This window comes from Neovison vison, chromosome 13 (assembly GCF_020171115.1).
Source record: "Neovison vison isolate M4711 chromosome 13, ASM_NN_V1, whole genome shotgun sequence".
Classification (NCBI taxonomy): Eukaryota; Metazoa; Chordata; class Mammalia; order Carnivora; family Mustelidae; genus Neogale; species Neogale vison.
This window is the reverse complement of record NC_058103.1, coordinates 29,740,814-29,764,787: the sequence shown is the minus strand read 5'-3', so window position 1 is coordinate 29,764,787 and position 23,974 is coordinate 29,740,814. Positions and strand designations below refer to the sequence as shown.

General features: G+C 48.1%; 1 protein-coding gene across 1 annotated transcript in view; it reads right to left on the bottom strand.

The window, feature by feature from the left end:
- DGLUCY (D-glutamate cyclase) overlaps positions 1–23,529 on the bottom strand; it is a 76,247-nt gene extending 52,718 nt beyond the window's left edge. Inside the window, exons 1-2 of the mRNA XM_044231050.1 lie at positions 23,333–23,529; positions 20,605–20,701 (exon numbers count right to left, since the gene is read on the bottom strand). The gene's annotated coding sequence lies outside the window, so the exon portion shown is untranslated. The remainder of the gene's footprint in view (positions 1–20,604; positions 20,702–23,332) is intronic.
- Positions 23,530–23,974: the final 445 nt, after the last annotated feature.

The following is a 23,974-nucleotide window of genomic DNA, read 5'->3' as shown; positions in this document are numbered from 1 at the left end:
ATAACTTAAACCTGATCTTAACTGAGGGATGTTCTGTAATGTTTGTGATCTTTGAAAGTTTAAAAATCATGAAAGTCAAGGAGACACTGAGAAGCTGTGCTTCTAGACAGAAGGAAACTAAACAGACATACCTAAATCCAAGAGAGATTTTGAACTGGATCCTCTTGTGGTAAAAGACATGAATGCAAAAATTGGTTGTATTGTGGTTAAGTGGGGAAGTGTCTTTGTAGGAAAAACATAGGACAGTATTAGAAGATGATGGAGTTATTGGGACAACTTATTTCTGAGAAGTTCAAGGAAAAAAAAAAAAGAGGGTTTTTTTTTGGTTTGTTTTTTTGGTACCACCCTGGCAATTTTCCTGTCACTTTGTGATTGTTTCAAAATTCAGAAATGATGAGAAACAAGTATTGAAAAATTAAATTGTAATTAAACAAAATGTGACATATACCTACAATGGAATAGTATTTAGCCATTAAAAGGGAGGAAATTCTAACAGATGCTATGACAAGGATGAAACTTAAAGACATTTGGATGAGTGGGGCACCTCGATGGTGTAGTTGACCGAGCATCTGACTTGGTTTCAGCTCAGGTCCTGATCTCAGGGTCGTGGAATTGAGCCCTGCATCAGGCTCCATGCTCCATGCAGAGTCTGCTTGGGATTCTCCCTCACTCTCCTTTTGCCCCTCCCACTCGTGGTCTCTCTCTCTCAAGTAAATAAGTAAACTTTAAGGGAAAACAGGAATTATGATAAGTAAAAAAAAGCCCACCACAAGGGACAAATACTGTATGATGGCAGCACTTATGAGAGGTACCTGGAATAGTGAAATTCATAGAGACAGAAAGTAGACGGGTGGTTGCCAGGGGCTGGGATGGGGGCAATGGGGAGTTAGAGTCTATCGGGAACAGACTGTAAGTCTGGGATGATGAAAAGTTCTGGAGATGGAGGGTGATGGTTGTAGGACTACATGGATGTCTTCAATGTCACTGAACTGTACACGTAAAACTGGTTAAGAGAGTAAATTTTACATTTTTCAGTCTTACTACAACATGAAATGTAAATTGAACAAAGGAAACTGTGATTGTTAAGGTGCATTCACATTAAATGTTCAATTTCGGACTGTTGCTGTGAAAAGTGACACAGGTGTTGGTGTGTGTCTTGAATTCAGTGTCAAATATTCTCCAGCTCAGGGTTCCTGTTCCAGCTCCATGAGAAGGAGCGTATCTTGGAAAAGGAAAATTTTCATGTCTATGCTTCACATGGCCAAGCAGTAACTTTACGACTCTGTAGAAATGTAGGAAAAACTCTCTGCCAAACTGTGAATGTCCATTCTTAGAGAGTTATAGAATATTTGAGAGCTCATTCTTCAAAGTAAATCTGCTTTCGGTTACTTAGCTAAATAAAGCAACCCAACCTAGTGGCAGAACTCCAAGGTATGAGATTGCTATGGGCAAACAAGGCAAACCCTTCTGTTTCATAGTTTGCTTGGCCCTATAAAACTAGAACTCGCATGTCTGTGTATTTAATACGGAGGTACTGGAATGCTCTGTGGGAGCAAATTTCCCACAGCTATTAAGTGTGACACAGCCACCCAGATGCAGGTTAAGTATACGATGTTAGTACCAGTAAATGCTGTCACATAGTTCCATGGGTGAATACTAGGGATAAACCTAACAGTTGCTTTAATGTCTAGCTACCTGTTCACTGCACAGCTCAACCAATGGCATGACCTACAAGCCTACTTTAGGGTCACGGTGGGCACAACTCGCTGGCTGGAGGAGTTGGTGGCTCCACGCACTTCCAGCGCTGGGAAAGGTCTTGCCTAGTGGTAATACTCTGGCACGAGGGGCGCCTGGGTGGCTCAGTGGGTTAAGCCGCTGCCTTTGGCTCAGGTCATGATCTCAGGATCCTGGGATCGAGTCCCGCATCGGGCTCTCTGCTCAGCAGGGAGCCTGCTTCCCTCCCTCTCTCTGCCTGCCTCTCTGTCTACTTGTGATCTCTCTCTGTCAAATAAATAAATAAAATCTTTAAAAAAAAATACTCTGGCACGGTGTAAAAGAAGATACGGTGACCCAAACAGAAAAACCCTTTGACACTTGGGGCCATGGTCCCTTTGTGTCAAATGCCAGATATGCCAGAAGAAACTTTTTTTTTTAAGGTTTTATTTATTATTTGTTTGAGAGAGAGAGAGCACGAACGCATGAGCTCGAGCAGGGGAAGAGGCAGAGAAAGAGAGAAAGGGAGGAGGAGACTCTCTGTTGAGCAGGGAGCCTGATGCAGGGCTCGATCCATGGGCCCTGGAATCATGACCTGAGCTGAAGGCAGACACCTAACCGACAGAGCTACCCAGGGTTTCCAGGATAGACCCTTCTTTAATGCCTTCCAGTTCTATGGTTTTCATAATCTGTAACTACTTGGCAATAATTTATGAGTTGATGGAAGTATTGATTATTAAAGGTTTTTTTTTTTTTAATTCCTTTGTTAGGGGCATGTGTGTGTGTGTGTGTGTGTGTGTGTGTTTGAGAGGAAAATTGACTTTAGTTGGTCAGTTCTTGGAATGATTGGTCTGAGAACCATACATGAGTCCAGAATTATACTTGCCCTTCCCTCAAGGAAGCATGCCACCTGACAGCGTACTTGTACGGCAACAAATACTATAGGACTAGAGCCCCGTTCCAGAACAGATATTTTGGGGCAGCTGGAATAACACAAGCCCTTTAGACTTAACCCTCTGGAAGATGTACTTCGGTGCTGGCCAGGCCCAGTACAATTCAGGTTTAAAGGACATATGTATCTACGGGTCACATTTCAGAAGACACTGTAATTGGTGTAAACCCAAGTAAAAATGAGCTAAGCTTGGACCCGTCTCATTTACGTATGTCTCTCGACGGCTGTGCGGAGATGGTTGTGTTAACACCCCGGGATGGCCTGGCCCGCTGTTTCAAAGGGTCTTTCAGTCCCGTTAAGGCCGTGTCCAGAAATAGTCAAGGCCGGGCCTCGGTCCCGATGGCCGAATTTTCAGAAACTGAAAACCACGCTCTCAGACAGGAGGATGCCCTTCCCTGTTCTGGGTCATGGCTGAGATTCTCGGAGGTTTCCTTTTATGAGTATTCCTGACACCAGCTGTTTGGGACCCAGAGCCCACAATGCAAGCTCCTTGTTGCTCATCGCGAGACACTGAGTTTCACGCCGGTCCCACATATGGGCAGGATGGGGACCCTGCAGGGGACGGCGCGCTGCCAATGGCAAGGCGTTAGTTCAGAGGCCGCTGTCCCCAGAGGCCAAGTCCCCGAAGGGGGTCCAGTGGGATCCCCCAGAGAGAAGGCCCCCACTGGTGCCCTTGGATGGATGCCAACCAAGACCTCGGACAGTCACAGGGAGAGAGTTCAGAGCCTCCGCGGTCCAGCCTCCTGAGGCGCCTTCTCCCCTGACCGAGCGGCTGGGAGGTGTGCCAGGCCCCTGGGGGGTCCTGGCGGGCGGGCAGCCAGCACACAGCCGAAGCCCGGGCTCCCCAGCTCTCAGTGCATCTCCATGGGAACAGCTTGGCAGCCCCACACTAGGCGGGGTGCCCCATCTATTTCTATGGTACCTGTCACCATGGCACCTACTTGCTCTGAAAAACACAGGCTAAAAACAGAACCTGAAGGAAAGGGGGGCAATCCACTTCCGCAGTCAGTGCCCTTCTCCCGCAGCTGGTGTCAGACCTTTTGTGTGCTCACGCAGACCTCATGCTTTCCCGGTTTCCGCGATTTTGTTGGAGGTGGCTTTGAAAAATAAAAGCCTTGGTCTCAGCATCCGCCTCATCTTGGGGGTGATGTGGCGCGAGGCTCCGGGGAGTTTGCACTCCACTTGCCCCGGGGGGTAAAACTCCCAGGCCCAGGCAGCCTCTCTGACATGGCTCCTCCCACGGTTTGTTCGAGGCCTCCTGGAAGGTGTTTGGGGAAGGCGGGGAAAGTGGGGCACAGGGGAGAGGGATGATCACATCCGTGTACCCAGATGACCCAAGAAAGGATACACGCTTATTGCAACAAAGTGGACCACAAGCTTCTCTGGGAGCACCTGGGACACTCTCTTCAGGGGGAGATCCACGAGGCCAAACAGCTTCCCAGAAGGTTTTCCTGAAGTTAAGGGCCATCCTTTCCAACCCAGGCCTCACACCAGGCTCTGGAGTCCAGCAGAGTATGAGTCTGAATCCTGCTTCAGGCACCTGCCAGCCCTGTGACATCCGTGGGGCCACCTCTGAGCGCTGGGTTCATGTGCTCATCTATGACACGGGGAGCAGAAGACAGCCCTCAGGGACAAGCCACTTCCTGTGACCTCAGCCTTCACGGTCCTTCCTTGGTTTGCCCAGCTATGAAATGGGGGCATTGCCAGCCTTAAGAGCTTTGCGAGTGTGGAGGGAACACTGTGCGTAGAGCACCTAGCAGAGAACGCAGAACTGCTCAGAGGAAGCTGTGAGGAGGGGGGCGGTGACAATGTGACAAAGGCCAGAACAGGGTGCTCAGCTTGCCCTATTTCTCCCCAGCCTGATTTCCTGCCTCCGTCCTGGTGGGGCAGGTATGAGCAGGACCCCTGGGCCTGAGTTGCCCCCTGCCTGCAGACCCCCTCCTTCCTCAGTGTCCTTGGGCACACACACGTGGCTGAGGACAAGCTCATCTTTCACAGCAGGTGTCGCCAGGCAGAAGGCTCAAGAGCCTAGCATTTACTGGGACACACAGGACAATGAAGTCCCCTGAACAGGAGAAAATCCCAACCCAGTTCTCTGCTTGTGGGCTTTTGGAGTCAAGCAGCCCCTGGGGACTCAAATCTTCCCTCTGCCTATCTGTTGCCCGAGTGACTCAACTTCCCTTCCCTTTCCTTCCCCATCCGTGAAATGGGGTCACGCTTCCTGTCTCAGAGGGAGGTTGGGGCACTCAAGGAGAAGAGGCAGGAAGAGCCTCCAGCCCAGAGTCAGCACCTGGTGGGCTCCCCTCTTCTCTGTTCCCCCACTGAATGTTTTAAGGTGAAGTAAATACTCTCTTTAATGAATTAAGGGTTAGCCTTTATAATAGAAGGAAACCGGTGTGTTTCCTGAGTTTGCTGAGGTCCTGGTAGATGCTGAAACTCCCAAACTCACCCCAGGCCAGGCCTGGGGTTGGCATGACTGACTCTGGGGCCTCTGGGGTTGGCATGGCTGGCTCCGGGGCCTCTGCTGGCTGCCCTCCCTCACCACCGCCTCTCAAGAACACTCTGCCAAACAAAATGGTGGGATCACTCTCACACATGTCTTACTTGTGCCTTTTTTCTTTTCTTTTCTTTTTTTTAAGATTTATTTATTCACTGGGGAGGGGGAAGGGGCAGAGGGAGAGAGAGAATCTTCAAGTTGACTCCCTGCACGGGACTTGATCTCAGAACCCTGAGATCACGACCTGTGTCAAAATCCAGAGTCAGATGCTTCACTGACTGGGCCACCCAGGCGCCCCTACTTGTCCCTTTTATTTTGTAAAAGTAATTTCCCCGATGTAATTTCCCTACAATGTTTATCTCCCTGACAAGTCCCACCCCCCAAGAGGACGCACTTTCCACTTGAGGATTCATGTGCTTCCAAGAAACTGGACCCCCCTCCAAGGTGCTGGGGACCGAGCCTGTGGCCGGAGGTAAGGTGATCACGTATGTCCATCTCCCGCATCCAGGGAGTGGTTCATGGGGCCTCTGTGGGTCCAATCAGAATGTCCCTTGGGACTGTCTTGCGAATGGGAAACAGAAGGTCCACAGGGGCTGTAGACGTGAGGCCTGGACTGCTCCAGTCATCTAACTTTCCTAAGCAAGACCAGACTCTGGGCAGAACAGACACATGAAGGGTGACAGCCAAAGCCCCACTCAGACCCGGTGCTGGCGCCATGATGGCTTTAGAACCCTGGACCGCACTGCGTCTCAGACGGGCTCCCCCTCGGACTCTGTTGGGTCCGTAGGTCAATAAATCCCATTGGGTGTGAAGCAATTTGAGTTGGGTTTTCCATAACATGAGGAAAAATGCACCACGAACATGATTTCCTCTTGGGAGTTCCAAAGCAGCCATCACCTTCAGACCTCAGTTCCCAAGCTAGCTCTTGAAGAAAGCCCAACGAATCCCATTACCTCCTTTCCCCTGGGATCCCGTGTGCTATTTATTTAGGACTCAACCATGCGTGGAAGCTTCACAGTAAAACTGGTAGTGTCCCCATTTTCCCCACGGAGAACAATGAGACCCCGGTGAAGTTTTCTCCATGGTTACCCGTTTATTCATTGGTGAGATTGGGACTAGAAATGAGGCCCCTGTGTGATAGGGAGGCTATGAGTAAGCTTTTATTCCTTTTTCTAAAAATGACATTATTTTAATTCCCCAGTTAGGATTCTAACTTTCTTGAGTCCAAAGCCATTTTTTCTTCCTCTTTGGACCATCCATTGGAGTCACGTAGGATGTGTTTGTAACCCAGTGGCCAAGGGAACCTCCTACAGCCAGGAACACCCTGGCCAGGGGCCCGACGATGCCCAGAGATCTGCCGAATTCTTTAAGAAGTACCAGGTGCTGGGCAAAGTGCTCGACATATGTATTCTCATTTTTAATAAATGGTTCACTGTATTTACATTATTCTTGGGCCCAAGGGCAAGTGGCCTTTCGCCAAGGCCTGTGAGCAGAGCCTGTTTGGACTGAAAGTGTAAGCTCTCTCCCGAAGAACAAACACAGAGGGCAGGGTCCCTTACTATGGCACACGGAAGGGGCCAGGACTCTGGGTTCGATTTCCGGCTCTACTTCTTATTATCTGGCTGGTCTTGGGCAAGTTACTGTATTTGTGCTTTGGTTGTCTCATTTGTCAAATGATGATCTAATCCCAACACCTCCGTGGGCTGTGGGAAGATTCCATTGTATCGAACACCCAGCGCAATGCCTGGCATTCTTTTGGCTCTGTTCTGTTCTATTTCTTACTTGCTGGGCATGAACCAGCGGCCGGTTCTCACATAGGTGTGTGTCCCACACCCTTGCTCCATGGATGCTGGCCAGCCCTACCCAGGAGCCAAAGAGATAGAGAAGTTCAAGGAAACATGGGCCACCAGGTGGGGAGAACTTTCCATCCCCTTCCTTGCCAAACATAGATTCGCAGCTGGAAAGCCAGAGTGCGCCGAGGAGGAATGGCTATGGCCCAAGCTGCTTTGTTTCACGGCAAGTTCATTGTGTTTGGATTATAACGAAGTGTTTCTCCTTTTGTCTCTGCCCAGCAAGCCGTGAACAGTTCCAGATCTGACAGCCTGAGCCCTGGGTCTAACTTATTAAAGAAAGGAAAGGGGATTTGCTGGGTGGTTCAGTCTGTATTTTTTCAATTAAGAGGTGACACTGTTCCTCCGAACAGTCAGACTCCCCCTGAGGTTTTAAGCATTCTCGTATAAGCAGCACACACTTGCTCAGGGATCTTTGTCAACTGGAGGGGAATGTTCTACCTCTTTTGGTAAATGAGAGGCACTTCTCTGTGGCTAAGGCGGGGAGTGGGGCAGGGAAGCCCGAGGGACAGGAAGAGATAAAATGCCCTACATGTTATCACTTCTTCTCATCTCCTCCTGTATTCAGAGAAGGTGGGTCTGCCCAGCATTTCGTTCCACCCCAGGATGAGGCTTCTGGTTAAAGGCTTCTGTTAAATGGTTCTTTGTTTCTGCTGGAAGCCGTTCTCTATCTGTTTATGGGAGGCGGCACTCTCAAAGTATAGATCCCCAAGACACAGTGCTTGATAAAATTGCAAACTTCTGGCTCCATAGGATTCCCACTGATTTAGATGCTAGCCAAAGATGGGAGAACCTTGGGTCGCAGATGAAGAGCTTGGGTTTTACAGTCAGATCAGTATGGACTGAATCCTAAGCTTCAGCTCCATTCCCTACTACCTATGGACCCTGCCCAGGTTATGTAATCTCTCTGGGTCTCAAGATCATCACTTGCACAAGGGGAATGCTGAACACTCAAGAGGTATGGTGCTTCTGTGGTTATTGCAAGGATGCAGCAAGATAATGCTTGTTTGACCATGCTTGCCGTCTAGTAAACATTCACTGCATGCTAACTCCTCTTTTTATATAATACTGCATACAAAAAGTCTCAGGAGCTTATTATGTACAAGAAATAAACTTGGCCATCATAACCAGCGTTGAGAGTCTACCAGTACAGGTTTTGACAAGTCTGCAGACCAGCAACCGGACGGGGAGGTATCATGATCCACAGGAACTCCACCAGGACTCACAGCAAATTCTCAACAACGAGCCAGCCAGGAGAGGGCAGCAAGAGAGAGCCAGAGTCTTACTGTAGCCTTTCCAGTCACCAATGGTGCCCCTGAATGTTAGAGGCACTTGGTGTGGTCCAGGTTGGTACTAGTTTGAAAAGACACCAGATCTGGTGGGTGGAGACACAGTAGTGTGAATTTCACAGGTGGGTGGTGTGCATTAGCGTGGTGGGTGGTGACTGTGTCTCTGACTCAGCACCTCCGAAGATATTTACTTTAAGAAATCACACAGGCATCACTCTATTGTAGGAAACAGGAAAACTTCATTGATGGGGTGGTAATCTAAACCAGGGACTGGCAAATTCTTTTGCATAGCCTGTGAGCTAAGAATGGTCTTTATATTTTTTAAACATTGTTAAAAAAAAAAAAAAGAGGACGAGGGGAACAATATCAATAGCAAAGAACAAAATAAAAATAATAAAATAGACAAGTAACAAAACCAAGAATATTGCGAGAGTTCATTTTTTCTGTCAACTTGATTGGGTCATGGGGTGCCCAGAGAGTTGGCTAAACATTATTTCTGGGGTGTTTGTGAGGATGTTTCCAGATGAGATTAGCATTTGAATCAGTGGGTGAGTAAAGCAAACTGGCCCTCATGGGTGGACATCATCCAGTTCCTGGAGGGCCTGAGTAGAGTAAGAAGCAGAGGAAGGGAGATCCGCCTTTTGCCTGACAGTTTGTGCTGACACACTGGTCTACTCCTGCCTTCTAATTAGGACCTCACCCCTGGTGCCCCCGGTTCTCAAGCCTCTGGACTCGCTTAGACTGAAAGTATACCGTTGGCTTCCTTGGGTTTCTGGCTTGCAGATAACAGACTGTGGGACTTCTCAGCCTCCACGATCCCTTGAGCAATTTCTTATATATTATACATAAGATACAATAGATAATACAGATATATTTCCTATTGGTTCTGTTTCTCAAGACAAGAAAAAAGAACCAAAAGCCCACAGCATACTTAATGATAAAATGTTGAGAGCACTCCCTTTAAGATCTGGAACAAGGCCTAGGAAGTCCCATTATCAGCACATTATACTGGTCGGCGTAGTAGAACACGGGGGAAAAAGGAAATCGAAATGTGGAAGGATTGGAAAGGAAGGACAAATACCCTTATAGCTCTTATGATTGTCTGGATGGAAAACCCAGCATGATCTACAAATAAATTATTAAAATTGGTATGAGAGCTCAGGAAGTTTTCTGGATACAAAAACAATATGTAGAAGTCAGTTGCATTTCTTTTTTTTTTTTTTTAAAGATTTTATTTATTTATTTGACAGAGAGAAATCACAAGTAGATGGAGAGGCAGGCAGAGAGAGAGAGAGGGAAGCAGGCTCCCTGCTGAGCAGAGAGCCCGATGCGGGACTCGATCCCAGGACCCTGAGATCATGACCTGAGCCGAAGGCAGCGGCTTAACCCACTGAGCCACCCAGGCGCCCCAGTTGCATTTCTATTTACCCGTAACTGTTAGGAAATGTAATTTAAAAAGATACCACCTATAAGAGCATGAGCAAATATCAACCCTTCAGAGTAAATCTAACAGAACATGAGAAAGCCGTCATGGAGAAAATTGTAAAACTTTACTGAAAGGCTTTAAAGGACCCAAGTAAGTGGAGAGACAGTATGCTCGTGACAGAAAGAGTCAATCTTATAAATATATCAGTTATCCCTAAATTGATATACATATTCTAGGCAATTCCAATCAAAATATGAACAAGATTTTTAAAAAGATACTCAACGAACTGATGCCAAAGTTTATTTGGAAGGGCAAAGGGCCAGGAAATGCCAGATCATTTTTTAAAGGACAGACACGTATGGGTCTGTTTGGCGGCAGAGGACATTTCCTTGATCAGATATCAAGACTTCTTAGAAAACCATAGCAATTAAGAGTAAATGAAAGAACTCCCACAACTCAAGAGCAAAAACAAGCTGAAAACAAGCAAAAATAATACAAGAAAAACAAAATCTCAACCCAATGAAATAATGAGAAAGGACTTGACAAGACATTTCTCCAAAGAATTATATAAAGAGCTAATAGGCACATGAAGAGATGCTCAAATCACTAATTTTTACAGAAATGCAAAGAAAAACCAAATAAAATGCTGTTTCAGGAGTGCCTGGGTGGCTCAGTTGGTTGAGCATCTGACTTCTGGTTTTGGCTCAGGTCAGGATCTCAGGGTCATGGGATCAGGCCCCACGTCAGGCTCCACACTTGGCCAGGAGTCTGCTTAAGACTCTCTCTGTCCCTCTCCCCTGCTCTCCCTCTCTCAGTCTCTCTTTAAAATAACTAAATACATCTTTTAAAAAATACCATTTCGCTCCACCACCCATTAGGGATGGCTGTTATTAAAAACAAAACAATACATAAAAACTGAAAATATCAAGGGTTGATGAGGATGTGGAGAAATTAGAACATTTGTATATTGCTGGTAGAAATGGAAATGTAAGATGGTATAGGTAGCCTTTGTGAAAACAGTATAGCAGATACTCAAAATCATTAAATATCAAACTACAGCCCCACTTCTGGGTATGGATCCAAAAGAATGGAAAGCAAGAACTCTGACAGACATTTGCACATCTATGTTCTTAGCAGCATTACTCAACAGCCACCGTAGGTGGAATAGTCACAATATTATTATTCACAATATTCTATAATAGGTCCAGTGATGGATGAATGGATAAACAAAATATGGTACATGCATATAACGGAATATTCCCAAAAGGAAAGACATTCTGACACGTGCTACCTGGATGAACCTTGATGACATTGCATTTGTGAAGTAAGCCATACACAAATCCCATGTGATTCCACTTATTCCACTTTCTAGGGCTAGGAAGAGTGGGAAATGGGGAATTACTATTTGACGAGGACAGAGGTTCAGTTTGGGATTCTGACAAAGTTCCGGAGATGGATGGTGTTCATGGTTGTATATTAAGTGAATGTACTTAATGCCACTGAAATGTGTACTTAAAAATGGTTAAGATGGTAAATTTGAAGTTATGGATAGTTTACCACATTTTTTTAAAAGATTGGGTGAGGGGTGCCTGGGTACCAAGTCAGCTGGGCGTCTTGGTTTTGTCTTGGGTCATAGTCTTGGGGTTATGGGACAGAGCCCCACATCTGGCTCCACTCAGCATTGAGTCTGCTTGAGATTCTCTCTCTCTCTTTCAAGACCGAAAGTTTGGGAGCTTAGAGGGGAAAAAAAAACAACCACTCACACATGGAAAGTTGATTTCTGATGGAGAGGACGTTGCAAATAAATGGGGAAGAAAGTAAAACTGGGAGGCAAGCATCTTATAGCAAACACAAAAATCAAATCCAGGTAGATTAAATACTTAAAACACGAAAGATTTAACACTAAAATATGAAAGACAAAATAAGAAATTCTTAGAAGATAGTACCGGAAAAACCTTTATGACTCAGCTTGGTAAAGGTGCCTTGGATAAGAAAAAATCTCACATGAAAATGAACAGCTTCTGTTCAAGTCACCATAAATAAAATGCAAAGGCAATTCCAAGCTGCAGGTAGGTACCTGAACTTACAGAACTGATACCAGATTATAATCCTGTTAACCCTTAAAGAGCTCTTAGGAATCAATTTAAAAAATATCAACAGTCCATTCAAAAATAGGCAAAAGACATAAACAGGGCATTTCACAGCACAGGAAAAGCAGATGATACATAAAAATTACAACCATAAGGAGCCACAGACCACACCCATGCAACTGACAAAAATTAGAGTTGACAAGAATGAGATCAACCAAAACACTACCACTGACCACCATTGGAAGCGTAGATTATTACAATCTCTTGGGGAGCTGATGGGGGGTGGGGATTAGCATCATCCAGGAGACTTGAAGGTGCGAGCGCCCTTCAGATTGGCCATTCCACGCATCGGTATACACTCGAAAGAACAGAAGAGCTCCATGCAGTATGGGATACTCCTACAGCGGACTAGTATGTAGCAGTAAAAATGAACTACAGTGGGACGCCAGGGTGGCTCAGTCATTAAGTGTCTGCCTTGGGCTCAGGTTGTGATCCCAGGGTCCTGGGATCGAGCCCCATGTCAGGTTCCCTGCTCCACGGGAAACCTGATGCTCCCTCTTTTACTCCCCCTGCTTGTGTTCCTGCTCTCTCTCTCTCTCTCTGTATCAAATAAATAAATAAAATCTTAAAAAAAAAAAGTACTACAGTGTCTTGCATCAACAGTAAGGAATCTCGAAAATGTAATGTTGGATGAAAGAAGTTGCAGAAGAATATGTATTGTATTCTATAATATAGCATTAAAGTAGGCATCCACGCTCTGCAAGACCAAATAATATACTGCTAGAGATTTAAGTGTGTGCATGCATGTGTGTGTGCGTGTGTGTGTGTATGTGTGTGTGAGGGGGGAGTGAAACTATAAAGGAAAGCATGGCAGACAAATTCTGTGTAGGTGCTCCCTGATAGAGAGAGGAGTATTGACTGCGGAGGGACATTCTGAGGCTTCTAAGAAACTCACACTGTTCTATTTCTTAATTTGGGAGGTGGGGATGCAGGTGTTTGTTTTGCTATTCTTTAAGATGAACATATGGCTTATAAGTATGCATGATACATTTCACAATTTTAAAAAATAACATAAAAGATAAAGAGCCTCTCCGTGATGGTTAAGAATGCAGGAGAAAAGTCAAATCCTCTGAAGGGCAGGCAAAGGCAGGGCAGGCTGTCATACTCTGGACCAACGGGAAAATGTAGACCAAGAAGGCTTAATTTCTGAACATCTATTTTTGTCTCTCAAGCATTTTTCCCTTTCTGAAACTGCCTTTCCCTGCAACTCAGAGGGGCTGTCTGGTGGGCATGCAACTCAGGACAGTTAATTAGGGTACCTCCTCTCGTCTGGCCTCTGTGATTAATATAGGGATGAACAGAGGTCCTAAGCCAGTCCAGTCAGAACTGTCCATGTCTCTCTGTTGGAAAATCAAGAAAGAGGTAACATTGCTATATGTAATGCATGGTGAGCCTAGAGCTCCATGAAATCAGCCTGAAAATGAAGCCAGGAGAGAGAAAAGCAGAAATGAGGACTGGAGAGTCACAGAGGGGCAGAGAGAGGGTAAGAGACAGACAAAGTCCTCATCCTGTCATTTGAGGGCCTTGATCCAGCTATTCCTGATTCCCATCATGGATACAGTTGTGGATCCAGCTGTGATTAAAAAAAAAAACAACGTGCTGTGTAGCACAGAATTTTGTATCAGGAGCAGGAGTTTGCAAGTGACAAGCCCTAATATGTAGCATGGGCCGTATTGGGGTGGGGAGTGGAGCAGTGTGGAGCTCCCCCTCCCTGAAGAGGAAGTGAGCAGTGTCTGATATGTGGAGCAAAGTTGCTAAACCCTCTCCTGTTTGAGTCTGGGGATTCAGACTACAACACTCAGTGAGTTTTGAAATTCAAAGACCTTGTTTAAAAAAAAAAAAAAAGAAGCCAGGTAATGGGTGTGCGGTGGCTACATCTTCAGTCTTTTTAAAATATTTTATTTATTTCTTTATTTAAGAGAGAGAGAGCCAGGGGAAGGGCAGAGATACAGACTCCCCCCACTGAGCAGAGAGCCCGATGTGGGACTCGATCCCAGGACCCTGGGATTATGACCTGAGCCAAAGGCAGACGCTCAACTGACTGAGCCACCCATGTGCCCTTCTTCTGCCTTTAGAAAGGTACTCTCACAAAAAGATATACTTGAATCTCAGCTCGCCTTTCTGAAAGCAGGGAAATGGGAAAACAGAGCCACAAGATCCTCCTTGTGCCTGCGGCCAATAATTCAACTGAGCTGAGAACCAGAACACCATCTTTTGGTATTGCAAAAGTCAGATCCCTGCGTGGGGGTAAGGTTGGTGCCTGCACAGTCTGGGAGAAGGAAAACACAGTGGGAGATAAGAGAGGAAGGCTGGAGAGGGCTTCTTCCCAGCAGCTCTTGCTGGGCCCTCCCGGTCTAGCCAAAGTGACTATTCCCCACAGTGTGGACTGGTGTCCATTGGGAAAGAGCCTGAGGGCAAGCAGGCTGATTAGCCCTGCCCTCCTCCGAAGCCTCCCCTGCCCCGCTACCCAGTGTGTCCAGGGCAGAGGCCAAACAGCTGTAAACCTAAATGAGAGCTAGGGAAGGGAAGAGCCCAGAGATGATGTTAGCAGACAGACGGGGTGAGGACAGGGTCCAGATTCCAGAGCCTGACTTGACCGGGGTCCAGTCCCGGTTGCCAGCTCACAGACTTATCAGAAAACTTACTGCTGGGGCGCCTGGGTGGCTCAGTGGGTTAAAGCCTCTGCCTTCGGTTCAGGTCATGATCCCAGGGTCCTGGGATCGAGCCCCACATCGGGCTCTCTGCTCAGCAGGGAGCCTGCTTCCTCCTCTCTCTGCCTGCCTCTCTGCCTACTTGTGATCTCTGTCTGTCAAATAAATAAATAAAATCTTAAAAAAAAAAAAGAAAAGAAAGAAAAGAAAACTTACTGCTCAGCAACTGTCTCGAGTTTAGAGACTCATACTGCCAGAGACACCCCCTCTAGCAAACCACAGCGTGAGATTGCTCAACCGCTGGGGCCCAGCCTGGACCTCTGGGCTGAGAGCCTCGTAAAGGGCCTGCTGGAGGATACAGTCTCCAGAAGACACATCCTCTCTGATGCCACTCATGGAAGGCAGTGAGCCAGGGAAAGTCTTCCAGAGAGCAGAGCCCCAGGCACCCTTGGATGATGGAGGAACTCCTGTCTTCCCGTAGGTAGGATGTGGCTTCTTGCCAGCCATCTTCTGCAGCCTGTTGGCGGAGTGATCACAACAGGCTGTTTCCCCCTCAGTCCCTTTGTTCAATGCCAAGTGGCTTTTCTTCCTAGGGTCTTATTTTGTTTCTGCCTCCATTAAAGGATGCCGGGGTGTTGAACTTAATCGTTAGCTGTCAGCTGACAGATTCTTAACAGTAACATCCAGACCCGACCAAGATGAATGTGCAGCCACCAGCTCTGCCGCAATGTGGGCAGCCCGTACCAGGCTGGGTGGCGCATTTCTGAAATTGTATGCTAGGCAGTCAAGGGGTACAGTGCAGTGGCTATCTATTAGTTTCTTTCTGCCCTGTAATTAGTTTACTTATGTTCTCCCCCCCCCCAAAAAGGGTGTCTAAGTCCTAACTCCCAGCACCTCTGAATATAAATGTATTTGGGAAAAGGGTCTTTGCCGGTATAAACGAGGGAAGGATCTCCAGAAGAGATCGTTACAGATGAATCCAGTGGATCTTGAATTCAGTGATGCGTGTCTTTACAGGAGGATGAGACACAGAACGGGAGAAACACAAAACGAGCAGCCGCAGCCCGGTAGAGCGGAGACTGGGAGGGTAGGGCAGGAAGCCAAGACTGAAGACTGCCGGGGGCCAGAGCAGCTGGAGGAGGCCGGGAAGGGTAATCCCCTTGAGTCTTTGCAGGGAATGTGGCTCCGCCAACAACTTGCGTTCAAACTTCTGCCCTCCAGAACGGTGAAATAATATGTTTTTATTGTTTTTAGCCACCAAATAGTGGAAATTTATTGTGGCAGCCCCGAGAAACTCATTCACGCCCAGACATTTGACTGTCCTTCCCCCAGCGGGGCTGTCAGTCACTCCCTCAGACCCAGGGGACCTGTCAAAATGCCCCATCCCCAAGATCACCTTGGTTGGTTTGGGGATGGTCACTCCAATGGACTATTCATCTGTCCCCAAAATTCGTATATTAGAATCCTAAACCCCAGGAGATGGGCCTGTGGGAGGTAATGACGTGATGAAGGTAGAGCCCTCGTGAATGGGATTAGTGCTTTTGTAGAGGAGACCCCACAGAGCTCCCTTTCCCCTCTGCCTTGTGAGGTCTTCATGAGAAGGTGGCCATCTGCCAGCCAGGAAGCAGGCTCTATCCAGACCTCAAATCTGCCAACACCTCGGTCTTGAATGTCCCAGCCTCCAGAACCATGAGAAATAAATGTGTGCTGTTTAAACCCCTTGTTTGCGGTATTTTTGTTTTAGCACCCCAAACAAACTCAGACAGTCACACAACCCAGAATAGGCTATCGGAGTTACCTTTTGTATCTGTACAGCTGTTGGGAAAGAAGAGTTTCTTGCCCTGAGATCGCCAGATATAAGGACAATTTCTCTCCTTCCATAGAAGGAGCTGCCCTAAGAAGGGAGCCAGCTGAGAAGGAAGCAGAGCCAAGGGGTAGGAAGGGAGAGGCTATCCCTGACCCTACAAACAAGCATAGCTAAATACAGATTTCCCTCTGGGACTTTTCGGCCAGTAAATTCATCTTTCTTACGTAAGTCATAAGTTGGGACTGTCACTTGCAAACCCCGGGTCCTGATCTGCACATTCGGAGAGGTAGCTGAGCCCAACTGATCTCCTCAGCCACGGGGAGCCCAGACTTGGGGGAGCAGCAGAAGTAGAGGTCTCCTCGGGTGACAGGATTGAGGCTCCTGGCATCTCTGGCGCTCACGGTCTGGGCCACTGGACCAGGCCCAGTCCGCCCAGCTGGACAGCCTGCCAGTGCCTTATCTGAAACGCTGAGGTGATTACCACAGACAGAATCCTGGCCATTCCAAAGAACAGATTTGGCAGCAAGTAAAGTTCAAGCACGGAGGTAAAATCGCATCATCATGAACAATGAAAGTTTCTGTAAAACATGAGGATTTGCTTCTACTGAACCACAGAATCCGAGCGAGATGCCAACAACGGATCTGGAGCACAAGGCGTTCCCTGGCCCGGGCAGCATCGCCTTCCACCAGTGCTTTCTCCAGCCTTCTGTGCTCCTTGCTGAGGAAAGTCACTGCTCACAGAAAGTCCAATCCACCCCGAACTCACCAGCTGAGACCTGTTTCCTACCTGAAGTTTTAAATCCTGCTGAACCGTCAACCCCCCAGGCCAAATGCCATAACTGAAGGAATTCAGAAACCCCAGAGAATAAAGAACCCCTGGGCAAATGCAAAAATCCCGTGTATTCTTACAACCCAGAGGAAAGACATGGTGGGGAGGAGGGATGGTAGTGTTGCTTTTTTTGTTGTTGTTGTTGTTTTTTGTTTTTTTTTTTACAAAGGACCTTAACCTGATGCCTCAGGCTTCCTGAGTGAGAGTTAGAAGTTTCTGAAAAGATAGTCCATTCCTTCACCATCTGTAGAGCACCTTCTATCTGCTGGCAACGTGCTTCCGCCCCGGAGCTGCTGATGGGGAGACTGGGGAGTGAGATCGTGAGAGCAGAACCAGCAGTCGTGGTCTGCGAGATGCTGTCTGAGCTGAGCTTTGACAGACAACTGGAAATTAGCCCCAGGAGGAAGGTAGAAGAAGGTCCTGCGGTGAAGGCATGTCCTGAGGCATGAACCTGCAGCCCCTCGAGTGGTGGGCACACTTGTCGTCAAGTTGGAGTGGGGACGGAAAGGTAGGCAAGAAATTACTTGGAAGGATCAGGTGATTAACCGAAGGCACGTAAACTTGATCGGAGTTCTCTGGGAGCCCTGAGGAGCAGGAGGATGCCCTGAGCCAAAGGCATTAGAGGGATGACAATGGCAGGACTCCAACAGAGGTCAGGACTAGAGGCAGTCCCTCAAGAGTCCTTTCCTTTGTCATATCTGGGTGAGAAGCACTAAAGTCTTTCCCCAATGGTACAAGAATGGGGGAGAACGGTACGAGAATTACAGGAGTTGGAAGAGCTAGATTCACTGGAATTGTTACCAGATTGAAAGCAAAAGATGCAATGAGAAGTGGGATTCCAAGATAATGACTAGATTTCCTTGTTCTGGCACAGGCAGCTGGCGTAATGATACCATTCCTGAAAATTAGGGACATAAGAAGATGGGTAAGTCTCTGAAGAGTCTGATGAGGAGTCTGGCTTTAGAATGTTAAGTGGAAAAAAAAAAAAAAAAGAATGTTAAGTGGGAGGAGCCTGGGGACAGCCACAGCAGCAGTCCATGAAAAACTGGACATTCAGGACCCAATGGCAGAATGGAGAGCAGGGAGGACACCAAGGACACCAAGGGAGAAGGCAAGAAGAGGAGTGAGTCAGAAACTGAGGTGCAGGGGACATTCAGGGAATGAGTGGAACAGGAGGTCTCCATAAAGAGACCATAAGGAGATGGAAAACAGTGTCCAGCAAAGTAACGTGGAAACCTAGAGAGCAGAGGCACCTCGAGAGAGAGGCTCAAAATGTGGGCGTGTGCAATAGTACCAATGTTCTAGACAGATGGAGTCACCTCCGGGAAGAAAAACACCAGCTGGACCTGGAGAATGGCTGGCTTTCATGACATCCATCTTGGCATTTGATCATGGGAACATATACTGGATCACAATGGGTGATGGAGGTCTGAATGTATAGGTGGACAGTGTTGACAGCTAGTGTAGACAATTCTTTCAAGAAGCTTGGCTGTGAGGGGAGAGAGAAAGGGAAACTGAAGGGAGAAGTCAGAGAGAAATACGGGATCAAGAACAGAGTCCTGTTCAGACAGGAGAGACTGATGAGAATATCGGTAGACAAGAGGGTAATGATGTGAGAAAGAGAACACAGAGGCAGGTTTCTGAGGGAGATGGGCATCAGCGGCACACAGAGAAGGTCATCCATTGGCAGGGGCGCACCCCTTTCCTGGTGTGGCAGGAGCAGAGAAGCAGAGTAGGAGACACACTGTGGGAATGACCAGGGAAGATCTTGAGAATTTCTTGGGCCCTCAGTTTTGTTCAGTGTTATCAGTGGACAGGTTGGATCCTCTAATATGATAATGACAGACAAAGCAATGGAGGTTCAAACAGGGCTTGATGGAAAAGGAACAGTCAGGAGGAGACACCAAGGACCAAATGGGACAGGAGAGGGTCTAGGGACACTTGGAAGGGTTTCCCAGCAGCCTTGGGAGCCCAGGACTCTAATGGTCCAGATGATGTGATGGACAATTCCTCCTATAGCAGTCAGAGCCCCAGGAAGAAGCAGGGTAATTTAGCTTGATAGACACACACAGAAGGATAAATGGGCAAGAGGGATGAGAGAGAGATGCAGATTAGAGTGAAATCCCAACCACCACAGTCAAGTGAAGCCAAGCCCTGAGTTAATAGCGATAACTGGTCTAGGTGTTTAGCACAGGGCCAGGTCACATCTGTGTGTAGGCTCAAGTCCCTCTTCAACAAAGACAGTGTCTGGGGGCAGACAGAATAAAAATGGAAAGAGCAGGAGTTTTAGAATCAGGCAGACATGGGATTAAAACTGTCCCTACCATTTCCTTTACTGAGCTCACATTTTTGGCCCACAAAATAGGAAAAATACATGCTTTGCAGAATGTATAAGGATTAAATGAGACGGTTAATGCAGAGCAAGCCTGCTAGGCTGTAGACTCCATTGGGTGCCTGTTTTGTTACTCAGGGCTCTGGGTCTGCCTTGAGCAGGTGCTTGGCACATGGTAGGGCCTCAACACATGCAAAGTTCCTCCTTCATCTGTTAGGCAATATACTTCAAACTACCTTCTCTGTCCCCAGAGACGGGATTACCATTGGTATTCCCTTTTTTGGCCCATCCAAGCTGTTACTTACAATGATAAGAATGGAACGTTGATCTACACTTCCTTTCATTGAACCAGGTTGCTATTGAACTCAGCGCTTTCAGAAACGCAGGCACCATGGAGGTTGACCTCTAAGACCACAGAACTACCAGACCACATGGCTGCCCAACCACCCACCAAACGTGTGGCTTGATCACTTCATTACAGCCCTGTGGGCTGGTGGGTAATCTTTGATGATGTGGGGAGAAGGTTCCCTCTTCCGCGCATGCAAGGGTGAACTCCAGGAGAATGGAAGGAGCTGGGATCTTTCCTTCATCAGATACCCGGGACTCAAGATCACAAGGAATAGTGACTCTCTGGAGTATGAAATTGACATTGCAGGTTGGGGAAATTGTTGAAAGATCCAGAAAAAAGCAAACAAATAAACAGAGCCAATGCCACCCTTGCTAGGAGGTTTGGGTGGTAGGGGACAAGGCTGCCCAACCCAATGGACAGTCAGTCTGACGTGCCAGCAGGAGATAACCACGCTGCCACAAGAGGTGTTTGTCTGAAACGTAGAGCCAAGAGCTGCCCTGGATTTCACTAAAGAAATCCAAGAGTAAATCAGGCATCTCTAAGAAGTGGAGCTCAGGTAGGCTGAGAATCTGGCAGCCTGAGCAGGCACTAGCCACTCCAGATGCAAGTCCAAAGCGCACCTCTGGGATGTTATGGCCCCATGACCGTGAACTGCTCTCAATTTCTGCCCTCCCTTTCTTCCTTTTAGTAAGAGAACTCCTACGTGTTCATTGGGCACATTTAGTTAGCCCAGCTACAGACTACATTTCCCAGACTCACCGGAAGCTAAGTGTGCCCCAGTTCTGGTCAAAGAGCGATCCAAGCGGAAGGGCCTGAACAGCTTCTGAGGGACGTATTCGAGAAGGGGGCTGTTTGCCTGCAGGCAGGAACAGAAGGTGGACATGGTTGAGAAGCTACAACTAGGGCGAAGAGGGGGACACCCTAGGCCCTGAGGGGGTGGGAAGAAATACAGGTCAAGGAACCTGGATTCCTGAATGATCCTATAGAGCAGAGTTGTTTCCCTGTCCTGCACTGACCTTCTACCTCCTGGCCAGCTGGTGAAAGGGAAATACACTTCTATTCTTTTGGAGACAATGTATTTTGGGGTCTTTTGGTTACAACTTACTCTGTGCCCAAAGTCCTACAGAGCGTTTCCCAGAGATACAGATACTAACAGTTTGAGTACCCAGTGGGATATTTATTAAAAATTTATTGTGTACCAGGCACGGTTCTAGACACCATGCATATGTTATCTCATTTAATCCATCCAGTGCTCCTTAGATAAGGGCTGTGGTCTCATTTGACAGAAGGAGGCCCTGGGAGATACAATTCTTTGTCTGAAGATGCTTAGCTACTGAGTGGCCTAACTAGTAGTCAGACCAGTATCTGGATAGAGAGCCTACCCTTAGCCACTATGCTTTTCAGAGCAGAATGTCTTTAGTTCCATGCAGTGTAAAGGACACAGCTTACTTTTACTAACTTTTCTTCAAAATCATTGCAGGGCCAAGGCAAGTCATTTGGTTTCTGTGCTGTCAGTTTTCTCCAAGAGAGCACAGGAAGGGGACCAAACTATCAATCTCACAGAACTGCTGGAAGGAGAAAATGAACTCACATATGTTTAAGGAATGCTTTCAAAACTACCAAGTGTGGCACAGGTGAAATAGCACCTTAATGCAGGCCGGGAAATACTTAAAATCAAAATAAGAAAATGCACTCATGGTGTGCCTGGGTGGCTTGGTCGTTAAGCGTCTTCCTTCGGCTCAGGTCATGATTCCCAGGGTCCTGGGTTCAAGCCCCCATCAGGCTCCCTGCACGGCGGGAAGCCTGCTTCTCCCTCTCCCACTCTCCCTGCTGTGTTCCCTCTCTCTCTGTGTCTCTGTCAAATAAATAAAATCTTAAAAAGAAAAAAAAAAAAGAAAGAAAATGCACTCAAATTTTTTTTAAAGCAAATGTCATCTAGCAATTTGGCAGATCGCCTGGAAAGGCTGTGGAATCTGCAAAGGAGAGGGGTATGTCTGGTTCTGTGCATCTGTCACCCTCAACGGAAAAGGGGAGAGATTAATTGAAATTCATTGAAAGAGAGCACACCTGTGTGCCTGGTGTGCACGCATGCAGTCACACACACACACACACACACACACACACACACAGTCCCATGCCCACACACTCAGTAGAAGGCTCGATATAAAAGAATCATTATTATCAAGAGCAGGAGTAGCAACAATTTGCAATGCCCATGGGAACTGGACAGGTACAGAGGTTGGGGAGTTGCGGGGGGGGGCAGGCAATGTGTTTGCATGTGAGTGGGGACTGCTGTGTAAGTCTGGTGTCCAGGCCTCTCAGAGTCAAACATGAAATCTCCCCATTTTCCAAGGAAGTTCCTATTAATCAATAAATAAAACACCTCAGAGGCCAGCAACTGATCTCTGGGACTTAGCCCTGCTGCCAGATGTCATATCTGGCTCTTTCAGATGCTTCACCATCATTTTGGACAAGCCACAGTCGGCTCCCGACCCTGCCCTGCCCTTCACCCCAGGCCACCTTCCTCTTCCTTCTTCCTCATCTCCACTCCACCCCCTGGTAAAGCCAGCTTTCTCTTTGCTCCCTACTCTCAGACCTCCCCTTCCCTTCCTTCTAGAGCATACCCAGTGATCTTGAAGACACAAAGCAGCTTCCCTCCTCTGCGTGCCAATCAATGCCAACCTTCTCCTTTCTGCCAACAGAATCTCAACCTGCTACCCGCCCCCAACGCATGATAATTTTTGCACACGGTCTCAGGAAGCAAGGCGGATTACAGTTAGCTCTCAATTGTCCACAATGAAGGAGGGGGGCAGGGAGACACAGATAACATGAGAGAAGAGACACTCCAAAGTCACAAGGCTTTGCCTTTAGCGTTTGGTGGTGCATGGCACAAGGTCCGAAGCCTGTCACTGCAGCCCCCAATGGAGACGGAGACAAGCCTGATAAGCCTTGGCGAGACCTGAGAGAGCCTGGAATGGGATTCACAGAGCTCAGCCTCCAGTCGATGATCAGGCTCCTGCCTCCACGCCCCTTTCCCTCCTTCAAGAGCCCTGCCTAGGTCCAGGCCAACTGCCCCATGCCGGCCACAGCCCCCATGGCCACCCCCGTTGTGGCCATTAGCTTCACTGCCGTGTCCCAGGCAAGCCTGAGGTCCCAAGATCGACAGTTATACTGACAGGTTTCAGTTTTACTTTCTCTGCTTTCACAGGACCTTGGTCTTCTGGGGCACAGTGGATTGGACCTCCAGGCCCCAGCAGGAGGGGGACAGAATGAGAAACATCACCCACACCTGAGGTCATCAGGTGCTGCCTGTCAGGAGCTGAGCCCTGACCTTCAGAGGCTCCCCCCCAACACCCCGTGGGGAAAGAATTTCAGGGAACAGCCCCTGGGTGGTGGCGGTGCGGGGGGAGGGGGGGTGGGGGAAGAGGCGTATGTGTGCTGTCCTGGGGGGAAGGGCTGTGTCGTGTTCTGCACCCTCCTGACTTACTGTTGGTTTGGGACAGCGGGACTAGGGCTACAAACAGTTCCTCTCTTTGTTTCCACGGCCTCGGCCTCGCAGAATGTGCGCTTCCCCCAAAAGGCATAAAGGTCCCCTTTCTTCGGCTCGCCCGCGCCACCCCGCCGCTGGGGCTGTTCGCGGGGCAGGGGTCTGGGAGCCCAGGCCAGATCCAGCGCGCTGACCGAGGCAGCCTGCAGCCCGTGCTCACTTGGTCCCTGCCCTGGCGGGGTGGCCTCCCTCGGCCTCCTGGGCAGGCAGCCAGCTCCGGTTCTTAAAGTGGCAGAGCCTCCAATGGTGCTTCCTGCAGGAGTCAGCCTGCCCTCCCTGGAAAAAGAGGACGTGGAATTCACGGGGCTTGGGGGAACTTTGAAAAGTCCTGATGCCTGAATGGCAGCCCCAGAAACTGTGATCCAGGAGTAGGGCCGAAGCACTGTTCCAGAGATTCTAATATGCACTGAGTCTTGGGAATCACCCCAGCACTTCTCGGACCTCAGTGTGCTCAGGGACCATGAGCAGATCCCCTTCAAAGGCAGATTCCGTTCCAGAAGGTAGATGGCCAAGGTACTGCGTTTCCATCCAGCTCCACAGACTGCGCTGAAGAGCCCAGGGGATGGTGGTGTCAGCACCCTG